The sequence below is a fragment of the Heloderma suspectum genome, chromosome 7 (assembly GCF_057233095.1).
Source record: "Heloderma suspectum isolate Gila_16-S chromosome 7, 16-S_ref, whole genome shotgun sequence".
Lineage (NCBI taxonomy): Eukaryota > Metazoa > Chordata > Lepidosauria > Squamata > Helodermatidae > Heloderma > Heloderma suspectum.
The window spans coordinates 63,850,388-63,867,104 of record NC_139464.1 but is presented as its reverse complement, the minus strand read 5'-3'; the positions used below and the strand labels follow the sequence as shown (position 1 = coordinate 63,867,104).

General features: G+C 42.3%; 1 protein-coding gene across 2 annotated transcripts in view; it reads left to right on the top strand.

The window, feature by feature from the left end:
* NAV3 (neuron navigator 3) overlaps positions 1-16,717 on the top strand; it is a 351,861-nt gene that overhangs the window by 99,300 nt on the left and 235,844 nt on the right. The gene's annotated exons all lie outside the window — the stretch shown is intronic.

Below are 16,717 nucleotides of genomic sequence, written 5' to 3'. Positions count from 1 at the left end.
AAAACTCATTCAATAAGATTCACATCCCCATCAGTAAGTTCCATTGAACTCAGCAGGTAGAATTTTTTTCTAATCTTCCTTTAACCAAAAGAATAAGCAGGGTCAAATCAAGATAAGGCAGCAATGCCACCGTGCTGCTGCCCTCCTCTTCAGGTCAGGTGCACTGACCTACTAGCTGTGGGCCATCTTGACCCACAATGCCAAACTCTGGGAAAGGACCATAGCGCATGATGTCGGGTTCTTCCCTAGAGCGAGGTATAGGGGCAATAGGGTGAGATGGCCCTAGGGGCATCATCAACTGCTTTGTTGCAGTGGCAAAAATACTGTTTAAAGTTTATCAGATCATCCTTGGCACTGACTGGTCAGTTTCACTTTCCTCTCTGAGTTGCCCAGTTCACATAGAAATAGCTTTGTTAGCAAAACCTTCCTTTGACTTCAAGTGACTGGAAAAGAGTCACAGGTAAGCCACACTGCAAAGTCCCAGGTGCCCTCCCCCTGCCACACGCACATACACCTGTAAGCTGCTTTGGTGAGTTATTCTTAAGATATTAGGCTCCTTATAGTAAAGTCTTAGTTAGCTAATCTATGTTTAATTTTATTTTAAAAGCAACTGACCATTTTTGTACTGATCTCTCCTTGGTTCTTGGATAAATATGTTTGTTGTTTATTCGGTCAGTCGCTTCCGACTCTTTGTGACTTCATGGACCAGCCCACGCCAGAGCTTCCTGTTGGCCGTCGCCACCCCCAGCTCGCCCAAGGTTGAGTCCGTCACCTCCAGAATATCATCCATCCATCTTGCCCTTGGTCGGCCCCTCTTCCTTTTGCCTTCCACTTTCCTTAGCATCAGCATCTACTCCAGGGTCTCCTGTCTTCTCATGATGTGGCCAAAGTACCTCAGTTTTGCCTTTCATATCATTCCCTCAAGTGAGCAGTCTGGCTTTATTTCCTGGAGTATGGACTGGTTTGGTCTTCTTGCAGTCCAAGGCACTCTCAGAATTTTCCTCCAGCACCGCAGTTCAAAAGCATCTATCTTCCTTTGCTCAGCCTTCCTTATGGTCCAGCTCTTGCAGCCATAGGTTACTATGGGGAATACCATTGCTTTCACTATGCGGACCTTTGTTGTCAGTGTGATGTCTCTGCTCTTAACTATTTTATCAAGATTTGTCATTGCTCTCCTCCCAAGAAGTAAACGTCTTCTGATTTCCTGGCTGCAGTCAGCACCTGCAGTAATCTTTGCGCCTAGAAAGACGAAGTCTGTCACTGCCTCCATGTTTTCTCCCTCTATTTGCCAGTTATCAATCAAACTGGTTGCCATAATCTTGGTTTTTTTGAGGTTGAACTGTAACCCAGCTTTTGCACTTTCTTCTTTCACCTTCGTCAGGAGGTTCCTCAGCTCCTCCTCACTTTCAGCCATCAAAGTGGTATCATCTGCATATCTGAGATTGTTAATGTTTCTTCCAGCGATTTTAACTCCAGCCTTGGCTTCATCAAGCCCAGCACGTCGCATGATGTGTTCTGCATACAGGTTGAATAGGTAGGGTGAGAGTATACAACCCTGCCATACTCCTTTCCCAATCTTAAACCAGTCCATTGTTCCATGGTCTGTTCTTACCGTTGCTACTTGGTCGTTATACAGATTCCTCAGGAGGCAGACAAGATGACTTGGTATCCCCATACCACCAAGAACTTGCCACAATTTGCGATGATCCACACAGTCAAAGGCTTTAGAATAGTCAATAAAACAGAAATAGATGTTTTTCTGAAACTCCCTGGCTTTCTCCATTATCCAGCATATATTGGTAATTTGGTCTCTAGTTCCTCTGCCTTTTCTAAACCCAGCTTGTACATCTGGCAATTCTCATTCCATGAATTGCTGGAGTCTACCTTGCAAGATCTTGAGCATTACCTTACTGGCATGTGAAATAAGTGCCACTGTTCGATACTTTGAACATTCTTTGGTGCTTCCCTTTTTTGGTATGGGGATATAAGTGGATTTTTTCCAACCTGTTGGCCATTCTTGTGTTTTCCAAATTTGCTGGCATATGGCATGCATCACCTTGACAGCATCATCTTGCAAAATTTTAAATAGTTCAGCTGGGATACCATCATCTCCTGCTGCCTTGTTATTAGCAATGCTTCTTAAGGCCCATTCAACCTCACTGTTCAGGATGTCTGGCTCTAGTTCACTGACCACACCGTCAAATCTATCCCCAATATTATAATCCTTCCTATACAGATCTTCTGTATATTCTTGCCACCTTTTCTTGATCTCTTCTGCTTCTGTTAGGTCCTTGCCATCTTTGTTTTTGATCATACCCATTTTTGCCTGGAATTTACCTCCAATGTTTCTAATTTTCTGGAAGAGGTCTCTTGTCCTTCCTATTCTATTATCTTCCACTTCTGTGCATTGCTTGTTTAAAAATAATTCCTGATCTCTTCTGGCTAGCCTCTGGAATTTTGCATTTAATTGGGCATATCTCCCCCGATCACTGTTGCCTTTTGCTTTCCTTCTTTCTTGGGCTGCTTCCAGTGTCTCAGCAGACAGCCATCTTGCCTTCTTGGTTTTCTTTTTCTTTGGGACGTTTTTTGTTGCCGCCTCCTGAACAATGTTGAGAACTTCTGTCCATAGTTCTTCCGGGATCCTATCTACTAAATCTAGTCCCTTAAATCTATTCTTCACCTCCACTGCATATTCATTAGGAATATTCATGAGCTCATATCTAACTGATCTGTGGGTCTTCCCTATTCTCTTTAGTCTGATTCTAAATTGTGCAATAAGAAGTTCATGATCTGAACTACAATCAGCTCCAGGTCTTGTTTTTACCAACTGCATAGGTGTCCACCACCTTTGGCTACAACGGATGTAGTCAATCTGATTTCAGTGTCGACCGTCTGGTGAAGTCCATGTATAAAGTCATCTCTTAGGTTGTTGGAAGAGAGTGTTTGTTATGCACAGTGAGTTGTCTTGGCAAAATTCTATCAGCCAATGTCCTGCTTCATTTTGTTCTCCCAGACCATGCTTGCCTGTAATTCCAGCTGTTGTTTGACTACCCACCTTAGCATTCCAGTCTCCTGTAATGAAAATAACATCTTTGTTTGGCGTACTATCCAGTAGGTGCTGCAGATCCTCATAGAACCAATCTACTTCTGCTTCTTCAGCATCTGTGGTTGGGGCGTCTATTTGGATCACTGTGATGTTAAATGGCTTACCCTGAATTCGAAGTGAGATCATTCTGTCATTTTTTGGATTGTATCCAAGCACTGCTTTAGCCACTTTATTATTAAATATGAAGGCTACTCCATTTCTTCTGTGGTCCTCTTGTCCACAGTAGTAGATCTGGTGGTCATTTGATGTGAAGTGGCCCATTCCAGTCCTTTTCAGTTCACTGACACCCAAAATGTCTATATTTAATCTTGACATCTCCCCAATAACCACATCCAATTTGCCCTGGCTCAAGGATCTTACATTCCAGGTTCCGATGGTGTGTTGATCTTTTGAACATCGGATTCGTCGTTCACCACCAGCACCACTGGCTGCTAGCTGTCCTTTCTACTTTGAGCTAGCTGCGTCATCACATCTGGGACTAGTTGAACTTATCCTCTGTTCCTCCCCAGTAGCATTTTGACCATCTTCTGACCTGGGAGTCCCATCTTCTGATGGTATACTGACATATATCTGGTTGTACTAATCCATTTAGTTTTCATGGCAAGAATACTGGGGTGGGTTGCCGTTTCCTTCCCCAGGGATCGTATTTAGTCTGACCTCTCTGCCATGACCTTCCCGTCTTGGGTGTCCCTTCACGGTTTAGCTCATGACGTCATTGAGGTGCTCAAGCTCCAGCACCACGACAAGGTAACGATCTCCTTTGCTGAAGTATAAATATACTCAACTGTATATTCAGTATATTATAACTGTATAACTGAATATATAACTGTATATATATTCAACTGGATAAATATACTCAACTGGAAACTAGAGTTGATTTAGGGAGCAATTCTATGGCCCCTAGACATTATCTGAGGTTGGAGACAGCACTCCAACCTTGGAAGGGCGAGTCAGAGATCTGAACTCCCTCCCCATCCCCCTTGCATCCGATGTGGAAAGAACTGTGCTGGCTGTTCTCTGAGGTAGGAAAAGAGATCTCAGAGAGGGGGGAAAGGGGGTGCTTTGATGGCCAGGAAGGGGAGGAGACTGGAAAGGCCAGGATATAAGCTATCCTGAAGCCTCTCCAGGCTCCTTCCCTCCCTCTCTGAAGCGCCATTGCTCGATGGGCAAAAACGGCCCATCTTGCGAAAAATGCAGAGTGGGAGGATGGGGAAGTAAGATGGCCTCCGCCACTTCTCCCACCTTGCATTGGATGATCGGAAGCCTCCAATCATCCTATTGATTGCACCCTCAGTTCTTTTGCCTAGCCTAAAGTTGGCCTTAACCAACCCACCTTGTCCATTTGGTATATTCCACCACAGGAGTTTAAAGGAAGCTCTTGAAATGGAGTCTTTCCTTCTCCATAAATACAAGCCATAAGCCTAAATTAGCATGTTACCAGGATAGAAAAGTTATTAATATCATAAGTGATGGCAGTCCACACCTCTGAAAGATGCAACAAAGGTTGCCTTGCTGGCTGTTCTACCATGCAGAGTTGGAGGTGCAGCCTCCTATTGATCACAGTGGTGTAAGATACAGCCCTACCAAGTTCAGTTTGTGACAATGACACATTCTCTGGTTTTAATAGAGCATCTGTAACCATTTCATTACATAAAGAGAACTGCTCTGTTTCTCAGATGTATTTCTGGTTCCCTTATTTGCTTTTCCTATTTGCTGAAGCAGATATCTGATCATGGCTGAGCTGAGTGTTCTCTTCACAACTTCCAGGAGGGCATTACAGGGAGGCAAAATGTTCCCTGGAACCACCCCCTGCCTTTCACCATCTTGTTACCAAGTGTTCCTTTTGCAGGGATGTATGCCTGAGTGCACACTTTCAGACATGCAACTAGGGATGTACAAAACTCTTACCTGGCTCCACACCAGGCAATCCGCGCTCTGTCCCTCCCCCCAGAATCCTCCCTGGCTGGCTCTGCAGCGATTCTGCAGAGCTGCCGGCCGGGGCTGCCCGCAGCCGGACATCCGGCTGCTGGGCTGCACAGGGGCGCAAATGGCGGCTGCCGTAGCTGCTGCCATTTGCATCCGTGTCTTTAGCTGTGATAGGCTATGTAAATATATACATAGCCTATCACGGTTAAAGACACGGACGCAAATGCTGGCAGCTACAGCGGCCGCCATTTGCGTTCCTTCCTCTTGCCATGATAGGCTACGTATATATTTATGTAGCCTGTCAGGGCCTCCGCAGGGGCTCAATTGGCGGCCGCTACGCCATTTGTGCCCCTGTCTTTTGCCGTGATAGGCTACGTAAATATATACGTAGTCTATCATGGCTAAAGACACTGACGCAAATGGCGGTGGCTACAGTGGCCGCCATTTGTGTAGGGATGTCTGAGAATTCCACCACAGATCTTGGTGAGGCCGAATGCCAGTGCATTCAGCCCCCAAAATCCGTGGCGGAACGGCCTGCCACCCCCCTGCCACCCCGCGGATTCCCCCCAGGATGAGTCTTATCTGGGGTGGATGTTCCAGACGGCGGCGACTTCCGTGCCTCCCCCCCCGTTGAGGATTCGCTACATCCTTACATTTGTGTTCCTTCCTATTGCCATGATAGGCTATGCATATATTTTTGTAGCCTATCATGGCCTCTGCAGGGACGCAAATGGTGTCCCTGCATTAGCCGTGATAGGCAACGTAAATACTTACGTAGCCTATCACAGCCTTTCGAAAGAGGCGAATGGCGGCTATAGACATGGCCACCATTCAAGGAGCACTGGAATGGCCAACAAAGGTAGGCTCCGTTCCAGGCCCATTTCGCGGGGTGGTGGAGTGGGTGGCTTCATTCCGCCATGGATTCGGGGGGGCCGAATGCGTTTGCATTCGGCCTCCCTGGAATCTGTGGCGGAATTCTCCAACATCCCTACATGCAGCCTTGACACTTGAAGGGATGTTTCAACATTGAGCACTGAGCGTCCCAAAGCTTAGCAACATAAGGAGTTAAGGGGAGTTGGAGATTAAAGACACAGTTTCTTAACCTAGGAGTAATTTATTGAGAGGAATTAAAACATACATTCAAAAGGTCAGACTAAGGCAACAAGCATTTTATAGGATTACATTTTATTCATACAGACAACCAGTTCTAATTATTAAGGCAGACACATTAAAGGCAGTGGTTCAGTGTGAATCGACTAGCAGGTGGCATGGGGGGTGGGAGAAGAAGATGTCCTGGCAGTGGGGAGCAGGAAGAGGAAAATGGATGTGGGGAATGACAAAGTGGGGGGGAGAAGAAGACTGGTAGAAGATCTAGCTGAGCAAAAAGAGGTAGCCAACAACCTTCTTTTTTCCCTGGAGACACACAAGCCTAGAGAAGAAATAGAAAAAAGGAGCAGGGAAAGCTTGACTGGGTTCTTCAGAAAACTGGGGGTAATGATGGAAAACAGTCAGCAAGTTAATGGATTTGCAGGGGATAGGTTAGTAAAGGAGGGGTGTTACTAATCCATATCTACGCAGTCTGGGGTCTGGATGGTTTGTTAACCACCTCAGCCACCCACCATTGCTGGGTTCACATGTCATGACAACCTGCACCTGACAAGGGCAATTAGGGAAAAGAGTCAGCACATGACCATACACAGGGCTGGTTAACAAGCCACCGTGGCTTATTAACCACTCTTGTGTTGTGCAAAGCCAGTCAATGCATGTGCCACATGGCTCGCCCTGCAACTCCTAAACTAGCCTGCTGTCCATAGGTGTGGGGGAGGATGCTATACCATTGCCAGTGTTGAAGATTCAACTCCCAATCCAGTCAGTTTTGGCATGTGGAATGGAGGGGGTGCCATTTTGTCCTTTGTCTCAGGCAGCAAAATGTCTTGGACCAGCCCTGCCACCATTGCCTGTTTTCATTCATTCATTCCATTTCTATACTGCCCAATAGGCAAAGCTCTCTCAGCAGTTTACAAAAATTTCATTGGGTGCTTGTTATGGTTGATTGACTTGTTGATTCTCCTCCTGGGAGATGCTACTGTAAATGAGTTGAACTGATTTTCTGCTCTATGTGTCTCATAACCCTGGAGAAATAAAGAGAAGCAGAAGGCTGAAAAGGTAAGGAAAGGAAACATTACTTGAGTTCTAGGCGTAGGAGAGGCCATGTAATAATGCTGATAGCAGGGGGGATTTGTAAGTAAAGCGGAGGAAGTTATATTTCACATAATTGTTTTAAAATAACCAGTCATGGCTGCATGACTGTAGTTGTTGCTTTTTTAATTTAAGTTTTATTATTTATAACACATAGAAACTAACAATTACAGACATAGAAACATACATATTAATCTCATACCATAATATGACACTATATGTGTCATATTAAAGACGAAAAGCATACTGTGATACAGCCACAGAAGGAGGGAAAAACACAGTTCCTGCTTTCCTCCTTTCCTGGTCTCCTGACTTGGCCCCATCTGCTCTCTTTCTGACACCATCCACTTCTATCAGCCCTGTTTTCTGTTCTTCCCCCATTGCTCTGTGTTACCTACCTTTCTTCCTTCAAACTCCCATTACAGTGGTTCAGCACAGGACAGGTAAGCCACCAGGGTGACCCTTCCAAAGGCTTTCTACCAACCAATCAGTTTGGATGGGAATAGTTGGTAACCTCAAGACTGGATTCCTGCAATGTGCTCTATGTAGAGGTAACCTTAAGGTTGGTCTGGAAGCTTTAGCTAGTGCAGAATGTGTCTGCCCAGCTGTTGTCACATGATGCTCCCTATCAGCATGTAACATGTCTGCTGAAGGGTCTGCAGTGGTTGCTCATTTGCAACCAGGCCAAGTTTAAGATTCTGTACTAGTCTACAAAGCCCTGAACAACCTAGGACCAGGATACAAGACATACCTTCTCCCTTAGCATCCTGTCCAGTCACTGAGGTCTTCTGAAGAGGTGCTCCTGGTGGTCCCACACAGATCAGAGATCTGTTTGGAAAGCATCAGGAGTAGGGCCTTTAGTGTACTGGCTCTGATTCTATGGATGCCCTTCCAACAGGCATGCACCTACATTATTTCATTTTCAGCATTTGGTGAAGACTTTTCTTTTAGAAAGGCATTTACTGAGTGACGATTAAATTCCAGCCACTGTTTTATTGAGGGGGGGGGGTGTTGTTTAACTTGTTGTACACCACTCCAAAATCTTTTGATGTGGAACAGTTTATAAATCCTGCAGTAAACAAATAAATTAGAATGGAAGTGGGCATGTGCAGCAAAGGCCAAGCAGGAACAACAAGCGAGCAAGGAGTTGGCATATGCCAAGGAAACCATTTTAGCTGGATCGGGGGGGGGGGTAATCTGGTATAGAGGGGAGCAGATAGCCTAGCAGAAACCATTGCAGGCCTCTGGCATGTATGTGCTGCATTGGGGACCCCAGTTTTAGACAATATACTGATGAAAAATCTGATTTCTTTATTATATAAGGTTGAGAACCTGACACAGTGAATAATCTGATACAATGAACTGAATAATCTCATAGAACCAAAGAAAAATATATAGATTGTAGGCAGTGGTGTCTTTCTACTAGAGAAAAGCATCTCCCTTCATGCTGGCTGGGGAATGCTGGGAGATGTAAGACTTTTTTCTATCTAAATATGCATAAGATTGCACCCTAAGTGTCAAATCCAATTCAATTCTGCTTGCGCAAGCCATTGCACAAATGCTTTGACAGCTCATTATAACTTCATTGGGCTACGGTGTTGCTTGTGCTAGTTGTTCTGCTAGTGCTTGTGTCATGACCCTCCTTGAGGAGTCTTCTTCTGAGGAGGAACTCAGCTTACCTGAACTTGAGGACTCTTCTTCTCCCAAGGATGTTCTGGAGGCAGTGTTGCAGGAGGATGGTGGACGTGTAGCTGAAGAGGAGGAAGGCCCCTCTGGAAAGCCCGATGGGGGCCTCTATCCTCCACTTCTTCCTTCCTGGAATGAATTGGACTTTGAGCCAGATGTAACAAGACCACCCCAGTCCTTGAGAGTGATGAAGAATAAAACATAGACAGCAAAGTTAGCTTCTCCAAAAAAGCACCTGGTTACAAGCAAGGATTTTAGCTCTGTGAAGCCTTCTTTTTCTAGCGAGCTTCACTGGAAAGCTCATTAATGAGTTGCAGCTGGAAGTTGGGCATGTCCCAGCTGTGGCTGCAGGTTGAGGTTTTCGTTGGAAACAACATCTTTGTGTGCTTCTGGTATTTATGTGTCTTCTGTGATCCTGACCTTCTGCTTTGGAAATTGGACCATCTTGAGATCTTCGGATTAGATTGGACTTCTCTGTTTGCTTCACCCTTGTCTGGATATCATGCTCAGAACTTTGCCTGGCGTGACTCTTGGACTGCTTGACAAACAACTTTTTGGACAAACTTCTTATCAACCTGCTGTGAGTAGAAGCAGCCTTGAAGAGGTCACTAGCATTAATTACTACTTCTGCTGCCAGGGCTCCCTGCCCAATTAAGTTGATTGTGTTGGAAAAGGTGTGCTGATCGAGGACAGCTTGCACAACTGTTAGCAGAATAACAGCACCTCTTTTTACTTTTTCACTAGCATTATGTTGGATACAACACTATATTTGTATTAGTCATCATTTTTAATTCATATTTTATTGAGTGTTTAGTTCATATCAACACCCTCAAACACAGCCAAAACAACTAAGGTAGAACATAAAGGCAGGGAGAGGGTGGAAGGGGAGAGGGAAGTATGTGGGTTTGTTGTATTATTCATGATTAATGATCCTATATGCATTCTGTAATTCCTTATGTTTGGAAGCAGTAAAGGTGAAGTCTTCCCTAGGGGGAGGAGATGAAAGCTACTCTTGGTAATACCAGAATCAATGATAATAAATAGATTTTTTTAAAGATAAGCCAGTGGTGTGTTTTTACCCCACAAGTGAATTATTCATGTAAAACTATTAGCTTGCAGTTACCAGACATTATTCCTTCCCCCAAGTCTTGTTTAGTGAGTTTCCTTCTGTAAAATATTAAGACAGTGTATTAAATAATCTCCTTGTGATCCATTTAAATTGACCAACATGGAAAAACTAATATTTTGTTTCACAGGGCTGAATTTAAAATGTACGTAGCCAATATTTTTTATTTGCTATCTGTTTCTATTTCTAATTACCTGTTTAATAATGTTTGTATGGCCAGACTGAAAGTTCAATGGAGTGACCTGATTCACACATAAAGACAACCCAGAGTAGGGGTTGAGTAGGGGTTGTTGTTGAATCATGGGTTGTCCTTACATGTGAACCCTGCACTATGGTTAACCACAAACAATCCAGAGTTCACAACCCAACAACAAATCATGGGTTCGCTTCCTGGGTTGTTCATGTTTAACAACCCAAGGTTAAACCATAATGCAGAGTTTGCATGTAACAATAACCTACGATTCAACAACAACCCATGATTCAATGACAACCCATATTCAATCCATATTCTGGGTTGTCATTACATGCAAACCAGGCCAGTATTGGGCTAAATATGACAAAAATGTATTTTCTTATTTATTACTTCTGTAACCTGCTTTTCTTTTCAAATGGTTTTCCTTTCATCACTAAGGAGACCCAGATCAGATTAGCTTCAGCAAGGTTCCTGCATCATGTATCTTCAAGCTATATCCTTGGCCTCTTAATCGGCAGGCTTTTATATTTTATATTTAAAAAAAAAACAAAACCAAAAAACCCAAATGGCTCCCAAATTAATTATAAAGCTTTAAATTCTTAGAATTTCATCAACTTTCCTCAGTTGTAGGCACTTTGCACCCTCAGATCTCACTTGTGTGCTAGTAAAAAAGATCATTGATAAAGAGAGAACTCTCCATCTCTCACAGAAGGGATTTAACTTTTTCTGTCTGACATTCTCTTGGAAAATCTATTTGCCCCTTTCTATTTCAGCTGGTTACTTCTGACCAGCCATACTTCAGATATTTTCAGTTGCACAGTTTAGAGCCCCTACATTCATTTTTACACAGATGTAAACATTTGTGGTCATATTGCAAATAGGTTTTCTAGTCTTAAGGCTGCAATCCTATGCCCAGTTACCTGGGAATAAGCCCCATGAACTTAGTAGGACATTGAGCTGACATGTATAGGATTGCACTGTTAATGTTGCATAAGCTGCAGTTCCCACAATACTTGTTTTGCTCACACTTCACTATGGGTTTAATGGGTCTTCTTCACTTAACTATTAATATTAGTATCAAAGGTCTAGAAGCACAGCTCTACTTTCAGTATGTTTAGTCAGAAGTAAGTCCTCCAGAATTCAATAGGCCTTACATCTTAATAAGTAAGCTAAGAATTGCACCTTCAACTTATCAAATTAACTGGGCAAGAAACATTCACAAGTGGAAATCACAGGGTTCAGTGTGAATACAGAAAATGGTTTGGCTAATCACAGGCTGGGGGGTGGGCAAAGAATACATTGTTTGGCAGGGATGTTATTGCTTTAAATCCAGTTTGGCTACATGAGATTTGTTTGTGTTAATACAGTGACTATCGTGCTTTCTCTAAAGCCTAACAAGAAAGGCAACATTGCTAAGTACTGCTGGTAGGGCGTAAAACTACCCCATACTACATTAACCCCATAATTTGCTAGGTAAACATTAATTTCAGAGACCCATTCCAGTTCTGATTGGAACAGTATGGGTGGCTTGGAAGCTGGCTAAAGTATATTGGAACTTGTGTATCTGCAAAGTTTAAATTATTTTCATCTGTTTGTAAGTTTGAATTAAAAAGTGTTTGTGGCTATTGAGGTCTGAGTTCAAAGAATAATTGTGGTTTGCCAAGGCAAGAAGAAGGTAATTAAAACAATGTTTATGTATACATTGAAAGTTTCAAAATTGTTAGACTTAAAAGGGTTTTTTTTTAACCAAGTGGGAATGAGAGTGAAAAATAACTCCAAGAATTTATTGCCTTGTTGAATCACCTTAACAGCATTTCTTTAGCATATTTCAAGTATTCAAAGTGGTTCATATACATTATCTCAAGGATTCTTACAACAGGCTGGTAGGGTAGGTCAGCATTATATTCTCTGTATAGCAAATGAGGGCTGAGTCTGAAAGAATAATGGTTTGCCTAAGGTCAATAGTGAATTCACATCTGAGATGAGATTTGAATTGGGGATTTCCTAGTCACCCCTACTTGATATGCTTCACCACTTCTCTGCTTTGCTTCATTCAGCAAATATGAATGGAATAATGCCATCACCATGTGTGAGACCTTGCAAGCCGAGTTCTTATAGGACATTCTACAGTACTCACACACCGAAGATCCTAAAATAGAATAATAACTATAATAAGTTACATATTCAGAAAGAAAGCATTAAACAGCTCAGTGCGGCTTTTTCTGTTATGTCCACTCCATGGTGCTAACAAAGCTTGCTTTAATAAGTAAAAGGAAAGACAAAGGCTGTAGAAAATCTATCAGTAAAGAGATGCCATCTGTACAGTCTCGTTTCTGACTGTAGCTGTCTGTTGCTTGACACCTCTCCTTCACATTTCCCAAGGTAAGAAAAGGGCTGACTGGACAGGAGGGCGAGAAAGCAGGTTAAATGGAGTGTGAATCCATTCTGAGTTTGGTTCAACTCAAAGGAGGACTAGGCCAAACTCAAAATGAAGTTGATTTTTCAAAAGTGGCTGGGGACTTGTATTTTTGAGCCCACCGTTTTGAATACTCACCCCATCTCTAGGAGGAATTTTCCTCTGACATTCATTGCAATCCTATGCATGTCTGTTCAGAAGTAAGTCTGATGGAGTTCAGTGAGATTTACTCCCCGGTAGGTGCATATAGTATTGCAGCCTTAGGCAGCTCATGACTCTTAGACAGCTAATATGGGTACATAAATGTCCATTTATTCCTCGTAAAGCTTTCCTCCCCTGTACACCCAGTTCTGCAAATAGTTACTCTGCCCTTAATTACTGTTAAGATATTTCCCCACATTTTTCTTCACATAAATGAAGATACTCATAGCATGTGCAACTTTGATAAACTATACCGAGTTTGTGCTTACACAATTATCTCAAGTAAATACATTTAACATGTTGTAAAATGACATTTCTGACCTTGCAGGCGCTACTGTAATTTTGAATTCAATCTATTTACTTCAGTGAAGTTAGTCAAGATTTATATAAAAGCATCATTAAAATCTAGACCAATGTGTTTATTTTAATGTGTTAGCTATCATATTATTTACATCGTGTTGGTCTTAGAAAAATATACTTTGGAGAGGTGTTTTCACCCTTACCCTGACAGTTGATAGTAGTCCTTTGGATTCTGTTTTGATACCTGTATGAAGAACTACTTTGATAAATATTTGTTTTTTACTACATTAACTTAGTGTGTTTCTTTTCTGCATAAAATATAGCCATCTAGACTCTTGGCATATTCTCTTAGCTCTTGAAAAAAACAGCCTAAGTGTTAAAAGAGGGTTCCCATAAAGGTTTGGAAAGGTTTCCTCTATGTACCCTGTGGAAAAATGTTTCTGTACTTTTTCTTCAAAGGTTACTTTGTGGTAGTATTAGAAGAGGAATAGTTTAGGAACCTCCACCACCTCTTTTACCTCCACAGGTAAATTCAGTTTTCCTTTGAAGTCCATACACCATATAGGGTATGCTTCCTAATCTCATGTGATTAGGACTGCAATCCTCTACCTGGGAGTAAGCCCCATTGAATTTAGTGGGTTTATGCCTGAGTAGACATGTATAGGATTGCACTGTTTGTCACCCTCTTTACACTCGTTAATGCTACCTTTGCCCTTGGAAAAGAAGAATGGGTGATAGAAAGGCAACCTAAAGCCTTTTATCCAGGGTTCTCTGGGAACAATCGTATTAAAATGGATCAAGTCTTATTGACAGGATAAGGTTAGCATTCTCACTCCAACCTAGAAATAATTTACTTGTACCTTGCAACACAGAATAGCACCTTGGGATTTGCGAATCGGTCTATTTCTAGTCTGTATCACTTTCTCATGTGATCACACATTAGTCAATTCTGTCCCATTTCTACATTAATCTGTAATTTTTCATTTTTTAAAAAAACCCTCTGCATCTGCATTTAAGTATATATTTTAACTGCATTTTTTTTCTCAAACTATCCAGTTCTGGAAAAAAAACCCAACCCAGAACATGCATTTAAAAACAGACTGTGATACATTTTTGAGATGAAAACTGCATGTGGTACATTCAGGAAGTATGAAAGCCAGTGGATAAGTAAGTTCATATCTGCACATTAATCAAATGTGCAGGTCAAGTCAGTTAGTATCTGAATTCTCAAAGAAAAGGTGGACCTGCAGGAGCAGTGTGGAGTGCTCCTGTTTGGTGTCCTAGCCAGCCATGCCCTCCTCCACGTTATTCCATTCTATCCCCACCCCCACAATATCCAGTCAACATTCTGTGGCCACTGAATACACTGAGTCCTCATTGAGCTGTTTTGGGGCCTTCCCTCCTGGGTTTATTTGCTGAGGGTTTTTTTTGTACTTCTGCAAAACTTGATGTTACCCCCCCCAAAAAAAAAAAAACTGCTGATATCTCCCTCTTTTTCATGAATGGTGCCATTTGGGGCACATTCACCTCTGGATTTTGGAAATACAGTGAATTCTTCAAGCATTCTGTTAGCTGCCATCTGTCTGTCAAGCAGCACTTGTTTCCTCAGCCACTTTTTCCCTTTGTATGTGTGGAATGGCAGAGACTACAGATTTGGATGTACAGTAAATCTAGAAGACCTGTCACGACAAAGATACTATTTCTCAGCTCTATTTCCAGGAATAATAGTGACCTAACACAAACGCTTACCGTGTCGATTAGCTTTTGTTTGTTGTTTTTTTAATATTGCCATTAGATCCTTAGTAATATGGCATGCTACCAATTGAAAATTGGAAGGACAGATAATGAAGCTGAAGCTCAAATATTTTGGCCACCTAATGCGAAGAGAAAACTCCCTGGAAAAGACCCTGATGCTGGGAAAGACTGAAGGCAAAAGGAGAAGGGGACGGCAGAGGATGAGTTGGCTAGATAGCATCACGGATGCAATGAATATGAACTTGAGCACGCTCCGGGAGAGAGCGCAGGACAGGAAGGCCTGGCGTGCTATGGTCCATGGGGTCACGAAGAGTCGGACACGACTGAACGACTGAACAACAACACCAATTGAAAGTATTAATTAACACACACCCCGACCAATGCATATAGAATTTAATGATATTGCTGAGATAGTTTAAATGCTAAAAATAAATGGAATGAAATCTGAATAACATTCACTGGCCAGCATGCCATTGTGGTTGTGTGCTCACAGGAAGGACTGCTCATGCAACAGGGCTTCTGCGCTTCTAAAGATAACCCCAAATGAATGGAAACACTCATTCCCAAAACAGGGCAGGGCAGCAGAGCTTGCAGAAGGGAGACCTGTCCCAATCTGGAAATGAACATTTCTGCTCATTTCCAAGGTTGTTTCTAGAAGCATGAAAGCCCCGTTGCACAAGTGGCCACTGCCACAAGCACAACAGAACCAGCAGAGCAGCGCTGTTGGATCCTGCCCGATAGTTTTTATTCTGTTCTCCAAAATGAGGTAGTAAATTTTCTACCATTTTTAGACTATTTGCTAATTGGACACCACCTTCAAGGTTCACATATGCTTAAATAATATCATGCTGTCCATGTTATCTTTATCCAATGTATCCTTTATGCTTTTGCTTTAAATACATAAAGTAAATTTGCAAAGGTTTTGTTTCCTACTTTTATATAGTTCTGTGTTTCTTACGGTTAAGAGGTAGGTCTTCCCTCTATTATATGTCTGTTCGAGCTATGAATTGGCATAAGGCCTGGAATATGACATCAGTGAAGCCCCGAATTGGACAATACCTAAGCTTAATCCATTTTCAGTTTTTAAATGTCCTTAAAACTATTTTCCTAGTTTGTCTAGTTTTTAATATCCTTAAAGCTCTTGTAATTTCTAGGTTTTTTTAATGTCCTTAAAGCTATTTTCATTTCTATCATTATTATGAACTTGAACATGAGTAGAACTCTCTGCGCAGCCAGGAACCCTGATAAGGCAGTGTCCGCAATCATGCGGAGAGTCCTACTCATGTTCAAGAGAAAGTAGAACTCCCTTTCAGACTTTGCTGATTCAACATGAGAAGGCCTGAACTAAAGTGGGCAGGCCCGGCACATCCAAAGATGTAGGGGGCAGAGCCAACGTGCATGGTCCTGAGCCTCTATCCACTTAAAGTCCTCACACATTCGCCTGAACAGGACTACTACTGGCAAGAAAAACCTAGAAAACAAACCAACCTACAACAGCCTTAACCAACCTGTCACCGGATTTATTGGACTATAGCCTCCATCATCCCCAACCATGATGGCCATGATAAATGGGATTGATGGGATTTGTAGTCTAACACATCTAGAGGTTGCTAGGTTGGGAAAGGCTGACCTAGAACTTCATCAAAAACTATTGCTAATTAATAGTGTTTGTTTCCATATTCTAATGTGAAGGCATTTAAGAGATAACTTATATACAAAGCTTAATAATGTTTACTTATGATCCCACCTCATTCCAAGCAAATACTTTTGACATATTTTTGTTGACGTGTTTTTGTTGAAGCAGCCAGT